We start from the raw sequence: 19,679 nt of genomic DNA, 5'->3' as shown, positions 1-19,679 counted from the left end.
GTGATACTGATCTATGTCAGTATCAAGAGTTACCAGATGCAACAAACTAATTCATGGGTAAATGCTAATCTCTGGCTCACCTTGGTAAATTCAGAACAAGAAAACCAAAAACCCAAAAGTGAAAGTAAAAATATAACACATTTTACCTTTGAAAAGAACTTTTGCATGCCTCAAAATTTCACTAGGCCTTATAGCATTTGGGAATTTACTACTAAACTTGTTATATCTGTTCATCAAAAACTTCACCCATATTTTAAAACTTTCTGGGGGAGAAAGTTGAAAATGCACCTCAGGTAATAAGTAAACTATACTTGGCTTTCAGATCATATCTTTCCAGAAATGATCCACCCAATAGAAACAGACACCACTTTGCACAAGATGGACTTATGAATAGTACTTTATCTGCTTTATTTGGCAAAATGGCTGTTGAATACATGACTGGTTGGGATTAAAACCACCTAAAGTTCACTCCCTTGATTACAGGTTCTCTGACTCTGCAGTTTTAGAGAACTTTCTGAGAGTGTTCATGTATAAAATGAAAAAAAAATCCTCATAGTAGTGCTATGTCAAAGATTTAAATTGGCATTCCATCATATACTTAGTTATACACAGAATCTTGTGTATATGAACAGACTCATTACATATATATTTAGGTTCCAAATTTAATCAACCTATAAATGAAGAACAGATTATATTTGCTTAACAAAGTCAAAATACTATAAATCTTAATGATATAAAGATGATAGTATAATTAATTTAAAGTTCAGAAAGAGAAATAAAGGGAATGTGGGAGGTAGAATAAAGACACCAAATTCCTCATCTGTCCTAGCAAGAATCAAGAGTTATTGTCCAAAGATGAGATATTTGAAGTAAAATATATTGCCTAGAGCTTGGAGATAACCATGAAAATAACTAAAGGGAGATAATAAATAAGGAGTTATTTTATCAGTAGAAGCATATATTAGGCAAATTGGAATCATACAAACAAGGGAATTCTATATAGGAATCAGGAATAATAAGACTGTTCTGTGTATGCTCATAAAGTAAGATAGACAAAGATCTAGTGTAAGGCAAAAAATAAAGTTACAGGGTTTAGGATGAATCCCAAGTCAAGTATCTGTATTGGCAACACGAGACCACAGAGTCTGTGTGTTCAACCCCAATGTCCAATTGCTATCCCAGTTGTTCCCAAGAGCCAGAATAAAGTTTATCGGCTAGCATATTATAGAGGTGTAATCATCCCCACTCGATTACCCAAACACAAGTCATTTAAGGTGTTCTCATTTTTAATTTCATTCAATACAGACATACCCTTTATTGAGCACTAAGATCCTCTGTCTGAGGTCATTCATTTTCTTACAACATTCCTGCTCCCCTTTCTTGACAGGATTTTCAACCAAACCTTCCCTTTCCTTTCTCTCCATTCACTTTCCAACTTGTTAGAAGCACAGAAAACAGTTTTATGGATTTTCTGAATCCAGAAAAAAGGACAGTGGGGGGTGAGAGTGGCCCCAAAGAATAAGCAGAAAGAGAAATCAGCCATTTGTTAGGAGAGAAAAGATGATCAAGACAGAAAGGTGAGGTTTGAAGGAATACATGAATGTGTTTAGAAGTGCCTACCTGGTCTGTTTACATGCTTATTTAACACAAGTTTTTAAAATAATAGTTACAGTTTAAATAAATTCCTTCCCCTTCTTGGACTCATAGTATAAAAAATTAAAATAAACTGGCCATTAGGGGAATAGTGTAGTGATGAAGGTGCTTTTCTTGCATGTGGCTATGCATAGGCCATACAATCCTATCAGCTGGTCAGAGGTGATTCTTAAATGCAGAGCCAGAGGTAAGTCCTGAGCACTGCTGGGTGTGTGCCCAACCCCACCCCAGGGGTGTGTGAATCCTAACAAGTACTTTATTTATTTTTTTGGTTTTCGGGTCATACCTGGCAGTACTCAGGGGCTACTCGTGGCTCTATGCTCAGAAATCACCCCCGGCATGCTCAGGGGACCATATGGGATGCCGGGATTCGAACCACCATCCTTCTGCATGCAAGGCAAACGCCTTACCGCTGTGCTATCTCTCCGGCCCAAGTACTTTATTTTTTTATATTAATATATTTATTTACAAGTACTTTAAACAGATGTTTCTACAATGGGAACTTTCTCAATAAACACTGTGGAGGCAGGGATTTCATTCGCTTTTCCTCTTTTGATTTTAGCAATATTTTGTTTTCAAGTTTTCCAAATTGCCAGTTTTGAATTTTCAACTTTATGGTGTAGATGAGAGATCACCAGGTATACCTTTAGTCTTTTTAAACTACTTGGCTTTGACTCCCAATGTCTTTTTGTCAATCAGTATCCAAACTGGAGGGGTGTGATGGGCCAGTTGTAGAATTACATTTTCTTTTTTGTTTTTACTCCACTTTGTTGTAAAGATATTAAAATTTTTGTTTTCTTTAATGGAAATATTTTCAAAGATTTACTATTATTTTCCCAATATCCTAGATTTAAAAAAAAAATACTGCCAGAGAGATAGCATGGAGTTAAGGCCTTTGCCTTGCATGCAGAAGGACAGAGGTTTGAATCGTGGCATTCCATATGGTCTCCCGAGCCTGCCAGGAGCAATTTCTGAGCATGGAGCCAGGAGTGACCCCTTAGTGCTGCCAGGTGTGACCAAAAACCAAAAACCAAAAAAAAAAAAATCTCATTTAACTTTCCCCACATCAATTTCTGTATTTTAAAAACTTCAAATCTTAACCTCATAAATAAATTCCTTTTTATAATAGTATTTGTTAAAAAGAAAATTATTTAAGAAAACACAATAAAATTTACTTAAAATCATGTAATCCTCATTCAATGAAAAGCAGTAATTTGGTTGTCTCATGTAATAAGTTATCAGGGAAACATGCTGTCACTTTAATTACAAAGTATTACTCTTGCAACCCATTACAGAGAATGTAAAACTTTCCTAACTTTCAATAAAATGAAGAGTTCAATCCATTTTATCAGAGAAGAATCTTGTTGTGAGGGTGAGAAAAGGGAAAGGACTGATGAGAATGGCCTTTTGGGCATGCCAAACAAAGTACCACAAAACATGTATCTCAACACAACAAAATGTATTCCCTCACCATCCTGGATCAGAGGTAAAAAAAAACTGGAATCCAAGTTTGATGGGTCATGCTCTCTCTTTGCACGCTAGCAGAATGTTCCTTGCCTCTTCCTAGGCTCTGCAATTGCCAATTCAAATAGGTATTACTCTAATCTCTGACCCTATTTTTACGTGGCTTTTGTTCCTGTGTATCTCTGTGCCCAAAATTCCCTCATTATTTAAAAGGTGGCCAGTCAAAATGCATTTAGGACACATGCTAATTCAGTATGATCTCATCCTAAACTGAAGGTGTCTACTAAAACCCTATAAATACTTTGGTTTGGGGTTTTGCTCTTTCACAACTTTATCCCTTTTCTTAGAGTTCTCAAGAAATAATCATGATGTCCAACAATTCTCAGTCAACCATGCCAGTGGTTCAGTACAAGGGCTGGAGAGTGTGATTCTGCTAGGGTCCTGCAATGCCATGTCACCCTTTCAATTCAGGTGGAAGATTCAGTAAGATTTTACTGGGGTCATTCCACTTGCCAAAGAGAGCATCGAACATCCACTACTTGGATCAATATCAGACACATGGCAAACTCACACTATACGCAAAGAGGAGGGAATGGGAGGAAAGAGGAGCGAGAATGCTATCCACTCAGCTTTTTTAATTAATGTAACAAAAGTTTCTTGACATATTTCCCAGAATGAGTCACAATCTCTGCCCTCATCGTCATTGCCATTCCATGTCTATGCATGTTTAAAGCTCTTAAATTGACTTCCCTCTCAGTCAGTATCTGCCTTGGGACTCCTGTTGCCATGACTTGACATAGGCAAGTCTCAAAAAGAGAAAATGTTGCTTCTGTGTCAAGACAGGGCCTGTGTGAGAGTGAGTCCAAAACATAATACGAGAGCAAATCACCACAACACATGGTACAAAACTAGGGAGATTTTTTTATTTAGTTGAAGAAAATCAGGTTTGTTTGTATTTTTCATTGAAACCCTTGTGATTCACAAAGTTCTTCAGAGATGGGTTTCAGACATGCAATGAATCAGGTCCAATCCCACCACCATCATAGAACTTCTTCCACCAATGATTCCCAAGTATATCCCAGACCACACAAACCCCAGACTGCCAGTTTAAGAGGCCCATTTTAAGCTTAGATTGCTAAAGTTTGAGTCTCTTGATTTCAATGTTGTTGGCTTTGGCTTGGATATTTAGATTTGTCCTTTTTTAACACCACCAATGCACCTGAGACCAACTGACCAATCCTTTCATATCTGTTTTTCTTCTTAGGCAGCCTTTTCTTAATATATGTTCTTCACTTCCCAAAATTAATCATGCTTTCCAATTGCTGTGCTCCCATTCTTGGCTCTAAAACAAACCAACTAGACTGCTGCTGATCATCCCTAATAACACTTTAGTATAAAAATTTATTTACTAAATTTACATTTCATGAAATGGGTGATACACTGGTAATCATCAAGAATTTTCATATTCTTGTTTCTTCAGTTTTCAAATAATTATAGACTAACAGACTGAATTTACTATCATCTCTTAAACAACTATAACACCAAACCAAAAATAAAATTAAGTTGGATTTCAAGGTCTCAGGAACAGCTAGGGCACAATAAAAATCTATGAAGAAGCGAAATAAAAGTTTTATTGAACACAGTAAGCTCAATAAGTCTCTCAGCTCATTGCCTGGTGAAAGTCTTATAAAAGAAAACAATTATTGATGATTTTATTGCTTAATTAAATAATACAAAAAATCAACAGTCAAAAATATAAAACTAGTATGAGCATTTCAGGAAATGGTGAGAAAAAGATCAACACGAAAAATCAGAAGAGAAGTGAAGATGACTGAAATAAGGAGAATTTGGTTTTATCTCTTTCCACGATCACAGCATATTTATATTAAAACTTGGCATGACAAACACAGGAGCCAACCTGAAACCACAATGAAACGTAGCAAGAGATAAAGGAGAACACCTTGACTGCAAACCCCAGAGCCATGAAAAATTGCCCAATTTTTTTCCTAGGAGGAAACAGTAATTGGAAGAGATTTCTCAGTGCAGAACTTTACCAGGGAAAGAAAGGAAGATGGGGAAGGTTGCACCAAACACTGGCATCTCAATCTTAAGATCATGTACTGGGGCAGAGGAATGGGAGGTGAGAACACAGTGTATAAATAGGGGGTCTGAAACATGGACAGGTAGCATCTGGGAAACCTCAAGCTACCTTGCTGTTGGGTATTCGCTGGATCAAAATTCTATAACACATTCGAAGGTAGATTCCAAAAGATGGCTATACCTATTCCTAAAAAAAAAAGAGCTGAACTGGCAACAAACCCAACCTGTATAGGCCAGAGCACATCTAACTGCAACCAGTCCAAACCACAACACAGAAGACAGAAAGCACCCAGAAAGCCTCCTAAAGCATGATCAAATAGATAGTCATGGATTCCACTGCCTCTGCCAACCCCAGAATGCATGCTATACCACAGGATGGGACTGAATTCCTAGTCTTCTTATAAAATAAGAGTACATCACAACTCAGGTCTGTGGGACCAGTGCATCATAGTAACTGCTGGTCATTAGCAATGCCTAGGACCTCTTGAACTCAGAGCATATCTACCCAAGTACTTACTCTCTTGAAGTCCTGGTTATTCCACCTATTTCCACTTTAATACAAGCCCCCCATCACCAGCCCAGGCACATATGAAACACCAGGCATAAAAGGAAGACAAAAGAACCCACAAAGACTAATAAATCAAGACAACAGGGCTGGAGAGTTAGCACAGGGTTAAGGTACATACTTCACATATAGCCAAACCTAGTTTAATCCCTGGGTCCACATGGTTCCCTAGGCATCAAATGGTATAGCCCTGTATACCACCATGGTGACCTGGGTAATCCCCAAAATTACAGTTTTGAGCAGCACCGCATCCTCCACTGAATCTCCAATTCAGTCGACCTAGATTTGTTAGGAGAAGCCCCAGAACACCTAAGCATCACTTGCCAGAACAAGAGGAGAAAATAGCCTGAAAAGAACATCTTGTACAATGGAACTATGCGAGCTATCTGAATAGACTTCAAAGATCTAAATGATGCAGATAGAAATGAGATCAATAAAATAAAACTTCAACAAAGACAGAAAAAATATTACAGTTTGAAGAAAAGTCCAAATAAATAATAAATTTAAAAAATACAGAAATAGAATTGACAAATAAAGAGCTAAAGTACAGAAGGGAGTAAACTGGAAATCAAATCAATGATAAAGTAGTAAAAACCATCAAAAAGATAAGCAAAAAAGGGCCAAAGAAATGGTTTATGAACTAGAGCAAATGCTTCTCCTGAAGCAGGTCCAGGCTCAATTCCCATACTGAATGGTCCCCAAAGGACTGCCAGGGGAGAGACCTGGGAAGTAGTCTAAGAGTAATCATTGAGCACTGTTGGGGGTGATAAAAAATTAGCCAAAAGGAGCAAAATTAAAAACAATGAGGAACTATATGACTTAATCATCAAAAGGAACAATATTCACATCAAGGATTCCAAAAGAAAAAAGAATAAAAATCAAAAAATTCTTATTTGAAGAAACAATAAGTGGAAATTTCCTCAAGTTAAAAATAAAATAAAGACAGAACAAGAAGCCCAAAAAATTCCAACAAAATTAACCCAAACTGGCTCACATCAAAACATGTCACAATTATGGGGCCAGAGTGATAGCACAGCGGTAAGGCATTTGCCTTGCGTGCAGAAGGAAGGTGGTTCAAATCCCGGCATCCCATATGGTCCCCTGAGCCTCCCAGGAGTGATTTCTGAGCATAGAGCCAGGAGTAGCCCCTGAGCACTGCTGGGTGTGACCCAAAAACCAAAAACCAAACCAAAATCAAAAACATGTCACAATTAGGTATCACAGAAGGACCTAGGGGAGAGTAGAAGAGCATGTACAGAGCCTGTAGTTATTCCCATGACAGTATACTGTCCCTTTCTAATCTCCCCAATATTTACTGTGCAGACGGCAGAAGATGATTGGAGACTATGTGCATTTGATTTGGTGCACACACACCGAATCAAGTAACCTGTATGACCCGAGTATACAGGTATATCACAACTATTGATTCATTTATCTGTGGTTGTATATATTGGTCATTTCTATAACTGGCTATTATACTAAGTACTGCAATGAACACAGATGTACAAATATCCTTCAAGTTAATGTTTTGAAAATAAGTACTATGATTTTTTAAGTGTGAATGGAAAAGGCCTTCAACCAAGAATTCTCTACATATCAGAATATTATTCAGATTTTAAGAATGAAAAAAATGTTTTCAGATATAAGATAATTAAAGAAATTCATCACCCTCCAAATCATCCCTCCAAGAAATACTTAAGGGAGTTTTATAAAAGAAAAAGAAATCTCACTTAAAAGTTATTTATGTAAAATAACATAAATTGTGGGAGAGAAGTAGAACGATAATAAAAACCCTTTATTTTCAAATTGACTGATTCTTTCCTTGTTATCGCCACTTTGTTAACTTTAGAGAATTTAAGCTTCAAATACTATATTATTTTCAGTTCTAAAATTTGCACTGGGTAATGCTTGGATAAATTTTATTTCTGTTGAGGTTTCATAAAAATATTCATCTACTATTAGCATATTTTCCATTCCATCTTTTAATGTAGCAGCAACCCATACTCAACATCATACTCAATGAGGAAAACCCAAAAAACCTTCTTCTGATATCAAGCAAAAGGCATAGATGTCCACTTTTCTCACATAGACATAGAAGAGTTAAAGTCCAACATGTATATGGAACTTATACAATTTACCAACAAAAACAACCCAATCAAATTAAAAAAATAAAAACAAAATAAAACAAAACAAAATAAAAATAAAAACCCAGGGGATTTAAATAGACACTTCTCCAAAGAGAACATACAAGTAACTTACAAGCATATAAAAAATGTTCATAACACTGATGATCAAGAAAATACAAATAAAAATACAAATTATAGTGAGAAACCACTTTATGTCAGTGAGAATGGCTAACATCAAAAGGAACAACAATAAGTGCTAGCAAGAATATATGAAAAAGAAAGCTATATTCACCTTTGGTAGGATTCTAAACTGGTTGAATAATTTTGTAAAATTGTGTGGAACTCTCTTAAGAAGCTTAACATAGGAGCCAGAGAGATAGTACAGGAATTAAAGTGACTTTAAAATTTACTTCAAAAGGAAAATGTAATGGGGGCAAAGCGATAGCATAGCAATAGGGAATTTGCCTTATATGTGGCCGACCCGGGAAGGACCCAGTTCGATTCCCAGCATCCCATATGGTCCCCAGCCTGCCAGGGGTGATTTCTGAGTGCAGAGCCTGGAGTAATACCTGAGTGCTACTGGATGTGGCCCCCAAATCAATCATTAAGTTTTTTTAAAGGAAAATGTAATGAAGTCATTAACATTTTTAATTAATTAATTTTTGGTTTCGAGGCCACACTTGGCAGTACTCAGAGCTTACTTTTGGCCCTGGGCTGAGGGACAATTCATGGCAGGCTCAGGGGACCATATGGGGGGACTGAATCCAGGTTGACCATGTGCAAGGCAAGAGCTTTGCATACTATACACATCACTAAGCACAAAGCCAGGAGTAAACTCTGAGTACAAGCAAGTAAGCCGCCAAAAAACAAACAGAACAAAGAACCTAAACAGAATCCCCAGAAAAACACCAGTAATTAAAAAGTATACAACATTTGTTAAATGTCATGATAAAGAGAAAAGTACATATCAAATAATTTTCTATCCATTAGATTAAAAGTATAAAATAAGTTAAGAAAAATTATATACAGAGTCGGGCCATGTCTGGGTGAAAGCAGTGAGGCTCCTGTCCTAGTCCCCTCCACCAAGCTCGAAAGGGCCTCAGCTTCATTCAAGGTTCCAGGGCCATCACTATTCATCTGCCCTTTAGGGCCAGTCAGATTGGTGTCAGGAGAGAATAGGGAACCTCATATCTTAATCTCTTCCACCAAAAGCAAATGGGGCTGTTTTTTGGGGTCTTTCCTAGCATCCTTCCTCCCTTCCCATCAGATCTCATTTTCCCAAATTGCGCAGACTCTAGTGTGTCCACACGAAGTCTTTTCAATTTATATCATAGACTTCCAGGCAGATTGATTGGATCTAGCACATCTTTCAACACTATGAGAATTCATCACTCCAAACCATTAATTACAAAGATCAATGGGGAAACTAAAGAAGACATGTACTGTGGAGGTATACAGAGAGAAATTCTGGAAAATAATTTTCACAAATATACTTGCTATTTAACGTTTTTTTTAAATGTTAAGATTTTATTTACAAAGCTTTTTTTGTTGTACAGAAAGTAAAAAATGCAGTTCCTATCTCCATGTAACTGGCAGCCATGGGTGGATGCTCCCGTACACACAGCAAGCCACGTTACAGAAAGAATATTACACAAGGGGCCGGCGAGTTGGCGCTAGAGGTAAGGTGTCTGCCTTGCAAGCGCCAGCCAAGGAAGGACCACGGTTCGATCCCCCGGCATCCCATATGGCCCCCCCAAGCCAGGGGCAATTTCTGAGTGCTTAGCCAGGAGTAACACCTGAGCATCAAATGGGTGTGGCCTGAAAAACCAAAAAAAAAAAAAAGAATATTACACAAAACCTAACAACGCTTATGACAATTTTGTTGGGATGAAATCCCCAAACCTGGTTGTAGATTTCCAAGAGGGTCTAAGTGAAGGAAGGTGGAATGTCACAGGAACTATTCTTTGGCTCTTTGGGTGGGTGGGTATCTGGGTATTTTAAAAAAATTTTTTTTTATTATTTTTTTATCACAGCTACTTTTTTTAAACAGTTACCAAAAATCCATGAGAGCAATCCAACCAATACTGAACAGTTCTGTTTTTGCAGTTTAGATAGGGTCTTAATCATCTTCTCCTTCATCATCTGTTTCTCTCTTCCTCTTTTCACCTTTCCCGCTTTCTTCTTCCTCTTCCTCCTCATCCTCATCTTCATCCTCATCCTCATCATCTTCATCAACTTCTCCATCCTGACCAAAATCTTCTTCCTCTCCACTGACTTCATCTTCATCTTCTTCCCCTTCTACATCTTCATCTTCATTATCTTCATCATCAAACTCTTCCTCCTCACCATCCTCATCCTCTTCATCCTCCTCCTCTTCATCTGCACCGTCTACCTCAGTGTCTGAATCAGGAGCTTCTCTATCATCTCAGTCATAACCATCCAAGTAGGTCAGTTGGGGCAAGAGCTTGAAGACACTCTCTCCGTAGTCATTCAGGTAAGTAACTTCACAGTTAAACAGATCCAGGCTTCTCAGATATCCCAACTTTTTCAAAGGTTCTAAGGTGCTGATATCTTTCAGCTTATTTCTACTTAAATTTAGATGCATAAGATTTGGAAGTTTTTCTGCTAACATGTCCAGACCTCCAAACACCTTATTTTCACTGAGCTCAAGCTTTTTCAATTTAGGTAGCTTGGGGAGATTTGAAACTGCAACTGAGTTCCCTTCCTGAAGGGAAAACAGGGCGGCCACGTGCCCTGCCTGGCTCGCGGTCCAGGTGGCGCCAGCCCGCAACCCGCAGGGGCCCGACCTTAGTCGCTATTTAACTTTTTATTCTTTTTTTTTTTTTTTTTTTTTTGGTTTTTGGGCTACACCCGGTAACGCTCAGGGGTTACTCCTGGCTATGCACTCAGAAGTCGCTCCTGGCTTGGGGGACCATATGGGACGCCGGGGGATCGAACCGCGGTCCGTCCTAGGCTAGCGCAGGCAAGGCAGGCACCTTACCTCTAGCGCCACCGCCCGGCCCCCTAACTTTTTATTCTTTCTTTATTCTTGGACTTCCATTTTATTTTTTAGTTTTTAATAACTTTGCTTTCCCTCATCTTGAAACAAATGTATTATGATCAGTCATGTAAAATATGTAATGGATTTTCTTTAAATAAAAAATTATTAAAAAAAATATAAAAATGGGGCCAGAGAGATAGAAGTAGGGCGTTTTCCTTGCATGCAGAAGGATGGTGGTTCAAATCCCAGCATCCATATGGTCCCCTGAGCCTGCCAGAAGTAATTTCTGAGTGTAGAGCCAGGAGTAATCCCTGAGTGCTGCCGGGTGTGACCCAAAAAAACAAAAAAAAAACAAAAAAAAACTTATAAAAAAAGAAAATGGTATAATAAGAATTTAATCCTTAGTCATAACTAATATGTAATATAGCTAAGGATGCTAATCAATGATATTAAGTATATTGTACTTATATCATATATATTTTTAATTTTTATTGTGGCCAAGGTGAGTTACAAATCTTTCATAGTAATATTTAAGGTAAATAGTGATAATGAATAAGGGGAATTCCCACCACCACCACAGTGTTGTCCTCCCTCCATCCCTTTTCCCAGCATGCATCCCACTTCTCCCTCCTTTACCCCACAGGATGCTAGCATAACTGGTCCCCACTTGTACAGCTTGTTGTAGATTAGGTATTGATTCTGTTGCTGTTGACTTTGGGTTTGGTGTTCAAGTCTGATCATTTTTATTTCCAATAAATGTTCATATGACTGTTATATCACATATTTAAAAAGTATTATCTATTGTTCAATTATCATTGAGTTAAATTTCCTCACTATTGAACTTATCTATCATTACAGTAGTTTTTTCTAGTATTAAATCATTCTATTATTCCTAAAATAAAAAAAGAAAAATTATATATACAATTGCAATACCAGAATAAGAAAATAGCTTGAAAAGAAATTTTTTTCATATACTCACTCATTTAGTAAATACTATTAGCCTCTAATACTTAGAATATTTTTTGTTTCATTAGGCTCTAGCAGTAAACAAAAGGATAGTTCTTTCTCTAAGAAGAAAGGTAACAAATAACTATGTGCAACAGTAGGTTTAAGTGATAAAAAATAAAAATGAGAAGTTTAGCTGGAAGTGAGATATTACTTAATGTGGGATAGGCACATAGAAGGACCTTGTTAATTAGAAAAGAAAGTAAGAGAATAAGTCAAACTTATCTAAGAGACAGTGAAACAGGAAATGCACACTGGACAGTAGGAATGGAAAATGTCAAGACTCCATGATAAAAAAAAAAAAAAACCAGCAGAAATAGTACAATGAAAAGGTGTCCTGGGGGGCCGGAGCGATAGATTGGAGGTAAGGCATTTGCCTTGCATGCAGAAGGTTGGTGGTTTGAATCTCAGCATCCCATATGGTCCCTTGAGCCTGCCAGGAGCGATTTCTGAGCACAGAACCAGGAGTAACCCCTAAGTGCTGCCGGATGTGACCCAAAAACCAAAAAAAAAAAAAAAAGTGTCATGAAGAACAGGAAAATGAGAGAAAACTAAAAAGGAAAGAAGATGGGAACCATTTAGGGCTTGGAAGCTATAGGCAAAAGGCTATATACAAAAAATAAATAAATAAATAAATAAATAAAAAGTAAAATAAATAAATAAATAAATAAAAAGTGAAAATGAACTACTCCCTAACCCTACATTGAAGTCATTCAAAATGAATTAAAGACTTAGATGTAAGATCTCAAACCATAAAGCAAATGAAAAAATACAGAAATGAAATATGGTATAAATCACTGTTAGAGGTAACTGTTAGATTAGAGATATTTAAACAGGAATTGTGTTGACTAAAATTAGAGTTCACTGAAGGGTTTTGATCAGACTCATGTTTCCACCTGATCATTCTAGCTTCACTTTAGAGACCAGGTTTTATAGAGGAACTACTTAAGGAAGTTACTACAATAAACCAGGTGAAGGGGCTGGAGAGATAGCACACAGTAGGGCAATTGCCTTGCACACAGCACACAGCCAATCCAGGACGAACGGTGGTTTGAATCTGGGCGTCCCATAAGTCCCCCGAACCTGCCAGGAGTGATTTCTGAGTACAGAGCCAGGAGTAATCCTTGAGCGCTGCTGGGTTTGACTCAAAAACCAAAAAAAAAATTTAACCAGGTGAAAAGGTAGTACAAGAGGAAGGCATGTGAAGTAACTGATTATTAATATATATTCTAATATATATTATTAATTATAACATAATGTAATGTAATATAATTTAATATAAATATATAATATATTTGACAATGGAATTATTAGTATTTATTAATGGATCAAATAAAAAATTTTAGAGATAAAATTTTAAGAATCAAGGAGAACTTGAGATTCGTGGCCTGAACAACTGGAAGCTAGTATTTTCCAAAATGGGTAAGTTGATGGAGAAGCAGGTTGCGGGGAGGACAGAGAAAGTTAAGTAAACTCAAATTTATCATACCTAGTTTACATTTATATGAAATATTGGTTAAGTTGCTCAAGATAAAAAGTTCAAAGAAATGACAAAGAAAATGACAAGGACCAAAAATACAAATTCCATTGCCTTCCTCACTGAATATATAGCATTTAAAGCCAAGAGACTGATGGTATTTACTGGGGAGTTAGCCTAACTGGAGAATAGAAACCATTGATGTAGAATAGAAGAGTACTGGAGATAAAGAGGAACCAACAGATGTAGTCAAGAAAGAAAGAAAAGCAAACTGAGATGTCAGTGTACAAATACCAAGACAAGGTTGATCATTGTGCTAATTTGTGCAATGTCCATAAAAATATAAAGTGAGCATGCTATCTCACTCAGAAATCATATTTAGAACTATTTACTATAAAAATATACAAGTTAACATAAAAGTTGTTTTACTTTATTGTTAGGAGATAAAGTGATATGCATGACAGCCCTTCAGTAACAATACTGCAAAACAAAGTGTCTAAAAGAAAAAAAAAAAAGGAAGAGAGAGAGAAACCATCTGATACAGAGAAAGGTAGAGTAAAGGGCAGGAGGGAAACTGGAAACATAGGTGGCAAGAAATGTGTACTGGTGAAGGATTTTGTACACTATATGACTGAAACTCAATTATAAACAACTTTGTAACTGTAAAGAAAAAAACAACTGTATTATTTACCTTGTAAACCATGGTGTTTAAATAAAGTAATTTAAAAATCCTTTGTTCTAGCAAATTGAATACCCATAAATATCCAGAAGACTACTTAAATTACAGTGTATCTAAGCAAAAATAAAAAAGAATGAAAACAAATAACATCAATGTGGCAGAGATAAGTGAATAACCCTAAATATAAAACTTGCAACTACTTAAAGAATTATCATATGGAATGACTGATTACAATTATATGAATAAGAAAACATGCATATATTTTCCTCAGAGTAGGTAGGATAGTGTGGTAATAAAATGCATTAGCTTCAAATTAGACTTCCTAGGACATAAATATGACTTATCATCATGGCCATGTATCTGGACTTCTTCAACTTCTTTTTCTTTTCTATAAACCCCCATGGAAATTTTAAGTATTAGTTGAATTAATATGCACACATAATGTCTTCACATAGCAATAATAAATGTTATTTACAGTTATGTTTTAATATATTGCAATATATATTACAAATACATATATAACCATGCATATATACTCTCATTGGGAGACATTCTGAAGTATACTCCCCAAACTGTTAACACTGGTTTTCTTGGGAAGTTTGGACAAGGAATTAGAGAATATAGGAAGATGTTACAAAGGACTTAAACATTTTAACATACATCTATATTATTGCACTTTTAATAATAGTAATAATAATGCAATTTTTACAAATGTGTAAAAACATTTCTTGTGAACTTTTTAATTCAGAGGGAAAAAAAGAAGAGGGAAATTGTATGAGTCTCAAGGGATATTTCTAGTTTTTAATTTGGTACTAAAGTTCAGCTGATGCCAAAAAGTTGATGTTGAAAATCAAAATAATGTGAAGCAGATACCACGACATGTTTCAAGCCATTTCCAAGAAGAAAACACAGATATGTATCAATAAAAATAAAAAAGAAGAGCCTTACACAATGAAATAAAAGGTACACAATGAAATAAAAGAGAATGAAATAGTGCATTCTTATGACTCTGATTAATCAAAAGCTCTTTCTTTCTCTCACCTGACACCTTTCTATATATTGGCACCATTATTAATAGACCACACCTCTCACTAAGCAAATGTAGTTCAATAGTGTTCCTATCTGTTTCACCTGAAACAACACAGAATTAAATCTTCTCTCTTACAAAAACGGATTTTGGCTACATACTCTGGCCCTGTTATCTTGTCTGGGCGGGCCCAGTCCTACCCCATGTGGGTAGAGAAAGGATTCCAAACAGTAGGCTGCTACATTTGTTCCCAACCTAAGGCAAATACAGCTAAGTTTCTTTCCATTCAGTGATGCCAACAGGTAGAATGATCTGAATGCACAACTGCCTGACTTCGGACTTCAACTAAATTCTGCTAAAGAAACAACAGGTACACCCAAGAGACAACTGCTGGAGTGTGCTCTATGGCGTACTCAGCTTAACCCATGTAGAAATGACCCAGATCCTTTTTTCATGCCCTCTTTCTTTGTCCTCAGTACAAACCCCTCCCCAGTTCAACCAGACCTTCCCAAGGTGGAGTTCAGTACTCCATGTATGGCTCTGCCTCTAATTACTATTTACTGCATTTGCATGTGTTTTTTCTCATTATAATGTCATTAGCATGCTAGGGAGCCTGGTTGCCAAGGCAACCAGGAGTGGTGAATGCATGGCACAGCCTTTAATGAAAACTTAACCCTACTTCGTTTAATTCCCACTGTGTTTTTTGGCTCTCTTCACTTTTCTGGTCACAGGAATGGGAATATCCTGCAATTACGCCTTCTTATAAGCTGCTGCTTTAAGGTTTGTAGAAGATATATATGTTTCCCTAAAATATATAATAACTATTATTTCTTTCAAGCCAACCTTCAAAAGTAGGCTTATCAAAACTGGATTTATTACGTGATTAAATAAAAATTAAAAAAAAGCCTCAGTGACAATAGGCAAATGAATTGATACTAACAGGAATAAAAACAAACTCCTAAATTTAGGTCCAGAAGCCAACTACACAAATACAGGTGTTCTCCCTTAATAGTAATGTACCTTCTTCAGCCACAAGAGCTAAAGAGGAGCTGAAGTGTGACAAGCTGTCACATGGGAATTTTTTAGAACTGTAGTTGTTACACTTGACAGATAAAATAAGTAAAACAAAGTACTGTGGAATAGTCTTTTAAGAAAATCTAACTATTGGGACCAGAGTGATTAACTACTGAGGCTTATAGTGATTGAGTAACCAGCCAATCCCCAGCACCACCACATAGGGTCTATAAAGCAATGCCACGGGTCGCTCCTGAGCACAGAGCTAGGAACAGCCCCTCAGCACTGTCAGGTAAGATCCAAAAATAGAAAAGCAAAAAATTTTCTAAATATTTAAAAAAATCTATTTCTAACAGGCCTTAATTTTTCCAAAATTTTTAAAACTTTCTAAAAAAAAAAAATAAGAAAGCCTATTTTACCAGGCATTTATTCTTCAAAATTTTCTAAAAGTTTTTAAATTTTTAAAATTTAGGTGTCATTTGAATAATTCTTTGGCTTAGCTCAGTCTGGTTTATCTCTTCCATCTCTTTACCTTCCTACTCAGCCATTCACTACCACCACACACACACACACACACACACACACACACACACACACACACACACACAACACCAGTAAAACAGGCACAACAGCTGTTCTATCATATGAACCTAATTGTTAAATATATTCCTAAAACATTAACCTTCTGATAGTCTTTAATATATATATATATATATATATATATATATATATATATATATATATATATATGGTTTTTGGGTCAAACCCAGCAGTGCTCAGGGGTTATCCCTGGCTCTATGCTCAGAAATAGCCCCTGGCAGGTTTGGGGGACCATATGGGATGCCGGGATTCGAACCACCATCCTTCTGCATGCAAGGCAAATGCCCTATCTCCATGCTATCTCTCTGGCCCCTAGTCTTTGATTTTTTTTACTGAATTTCAAAATGTAGTGTAACTATTTAAGATGTGTCACAGTTAACATTCTTGCCTCAGCTTTTCAGATTATCATATGATTCAGTTCCATACTTCCTAACCTTTTTCACAGCATGACATTCAAAAATTTGAACAGTAAATTGAAGAAGCTTGCAGATATATATAATTGTAAAATAATCTTAATATAGTCTTATGTTGTATAATTATTGCAGCCAATTCCTATTCTTGCTTTCAGCCCCCTGATAAATATATACATATGTGTATATTGGATTTTGGGTCACACCCGGCAGTGCTCTACACTCAGAAATCGTCCCCAGCAGGCTCGAGGGGCCATATGGGATGTCGGGATTTGAACCACCGTCCTTCTGCATGAAAGGCAAACACCTTACCACTGTGCTATATCTCCTTCCCCCCCCCCCGACTAATATATTTTAAATTTCTATAAAGAAAAGTATTTGGGGCCAGAGCGGTGGTGCAAGTGGTAGGGCATCTGCTTTGCACACGCTAACTTAGAACAGACCAAGGTTTGATCCCTTGGCATTCCATATGGTCCCCCAAGCCAGGAGCAATTTCTGAACACATATCCAGGAGTAACCCCTGTGGCCCAAAAACAAAGAAAAAAATTTTCTATAAAGAAAAGTATTTATCCCTTTTTTCCAAATGATGGGAACTTCATTCTCTTCAGCAACCAGAATTTGAGTCATTTAAATCTGTATTGTAATTAAAAAGTACCATTATTCGATAAATCAAATCTTGCATTGACAAATATAATGTGAAATTTTCTTATGAGACTATGAATGAATTGTAAACAAAACTAAAATCAAACACATCAGTGATGCAACTTTTCTTTAAATATACAGATGTTGCTCTATTTGTCTTAATAATCATCCATTACTACGCAAACTGTGATATTGACTAAACACTATAATTGTTTGCCAGGGCTAACTCCTGGCTCTTACTCTAACCCATTTTAGACCCAATTTCCCAGGCCATATGTTTGCCTTGAATCTATAATTGTTATCAGTATATTTAATACATTATAATGATAAAGTCCTGAAATTTTTCTATTTACTTCATCTATTTAGTTAATAAGTTAATTTTTCAATCAAGAATGATCTTTCAACCAATCTCCAAAGTAAAAATTATTTTCCAAAGAGTTTCAATTCTCCTTCTAGTTCAATAAAACCTCGTGATTTCTTTATTGATTTATGACTTTTAGGCCACACTCAGGGGACACACTTGGTCGTGCTTGGGAACCATGTAATGCCAAGTACTGGAGTCATGCCTCCTACATACTACTACTTCCATTTACTACTACCTGTTGGTCTATCTACCCAACCCGAGTTCATAACTTTTAATAAATTTACATCCATCTTTCCTTAGACAATTGCTGGCCCCCAATATGAACAGTGGAAAGTTGTATTCTAGTCCCATTTCTTCACATCAAGTTAAAAGCAGATATAAGGAGACCAAGAAAGTACTAGGTAGGGCTTTTGCCTTGCAGGTAGTCAAACTGGGTCCAATTACCAGTACCCTGTGTGATCCTCTGAGCCTGAGTAGGAATGATTCCCTAGTTCAGAGCCACAAGCAAGCCTGAGCACAGCTGGATTGTTCCCCAATCGAATAAATTAATGTAGATATGAATGAAGTATATTTGTGTGTAATAGAGTCTCCGTTTAAAAATACCAAACTATGTAAAGCTCATAGACTGGCAAACTTTCATACATAGAGTTTGTGAATAAAAAAATGGTATTAGTCCAGAGAAATAATACAGAAGTTACAGCACTTGTCTTATAAGTAACTACACCAATTTGATCTCCCACACACTGCTAGGGGTAATCCCTGAGCAAAGAACCAGAAATAATCCCTGAACATCACCTAGTGTAACCGAAAAAAAGAAAAAAAAATCCTGCCAAAATACATAAATGAGTAAAACAAGGTATTTTTTAATATCCATGTTTTTGTAATAACTTTTGAAAGAAAACTATTATACTATTGCCATTGCAAGATGCTAATCCATAAACACATTCAAGCTTGATTCCATACCTTATTTGTTTTCAACAATGGCTTTATCACCTCCAGTCTCAGTAATTTTGGGAGGTGCTTCTTATAGAAAACTGACACTCTTCCAATATTTCTCTTTAGAAAATCTAACTATACTGGAATTGAGCAACTTTTGATAGGTGTAGATTCATCATTCTGAAAGAAAGAAAACCTGTTTGATTTATTAATTATCTGGATTAATATTTCCATTATATAATCTGACATAAAATCAATACATTTATAAGTCTTGGTTAACAGCTATATCTTTTCCATCTCTTTTTATTTTACTGGCATCAAACAAATTCTAGTATGAATAGTAAAAGGATGAATTCCGTCCTCTTATCCCCTTTGCTATCTGCCAAGCTAACCTTTTCAGAGAAAACTGGTGTTTATTATTTTAAGAAGTAACTGCAACACCTCTTCCTGGGCCCAGGAAGAAGGCACAGAGATCAGGAGCACATTACATGTATGTACAAAGACTAAGTTTGAACACCAGCAGTAAGTGGCACCCCCAACACCTCAGGCCTAAGAAGCACTCAATTACCAGGCCCTAGCATTGTATTGTCTCACTTGTCCAGCCAAGTTTGTAGGG

The 19,679-nt window shown here is 36.5% G+C and overlaps 1 protein-coding gene and 1 pseudogene across 1 annotated transcript in view; both read right to left on the bottom strand.

Moving 5' to 3' along the window:
* Positions 1–19,679, bottom strand: part of ATG10 (autophagy related 10) — a 289,692-nt gene that overhangs the window by 219,621 nt on the left and 50,392 nt on the right.
* Positions 10,002–19,679, bottom strand: part of LOC126001009 (acidic leucine-rich nuclear phosphoprotein 32 family member B-like) — a 25,426-nt pseudogene continuing 15,748 nt past the window's right edge.

Source organism: Suncus etruscus, chromosome 2 (assembly GCF_024139225.1).
Source record: "Suncus etruscus isolate mSunEtr1 chromosome 2, mSunEtr1.pri.cur, whole genome shotgun sequence".
Taxonomy (NCBI): Eukaryota; Metazoa; Chordata; class Mammalia; order Eulipotyphla; family Soricidae; genus Suncus; species Suncus etruscus.
Note: the sequence above shows the minus strand (reverse complement) of the source record. Positions and strands in the feature narration are given on the sequence as shown.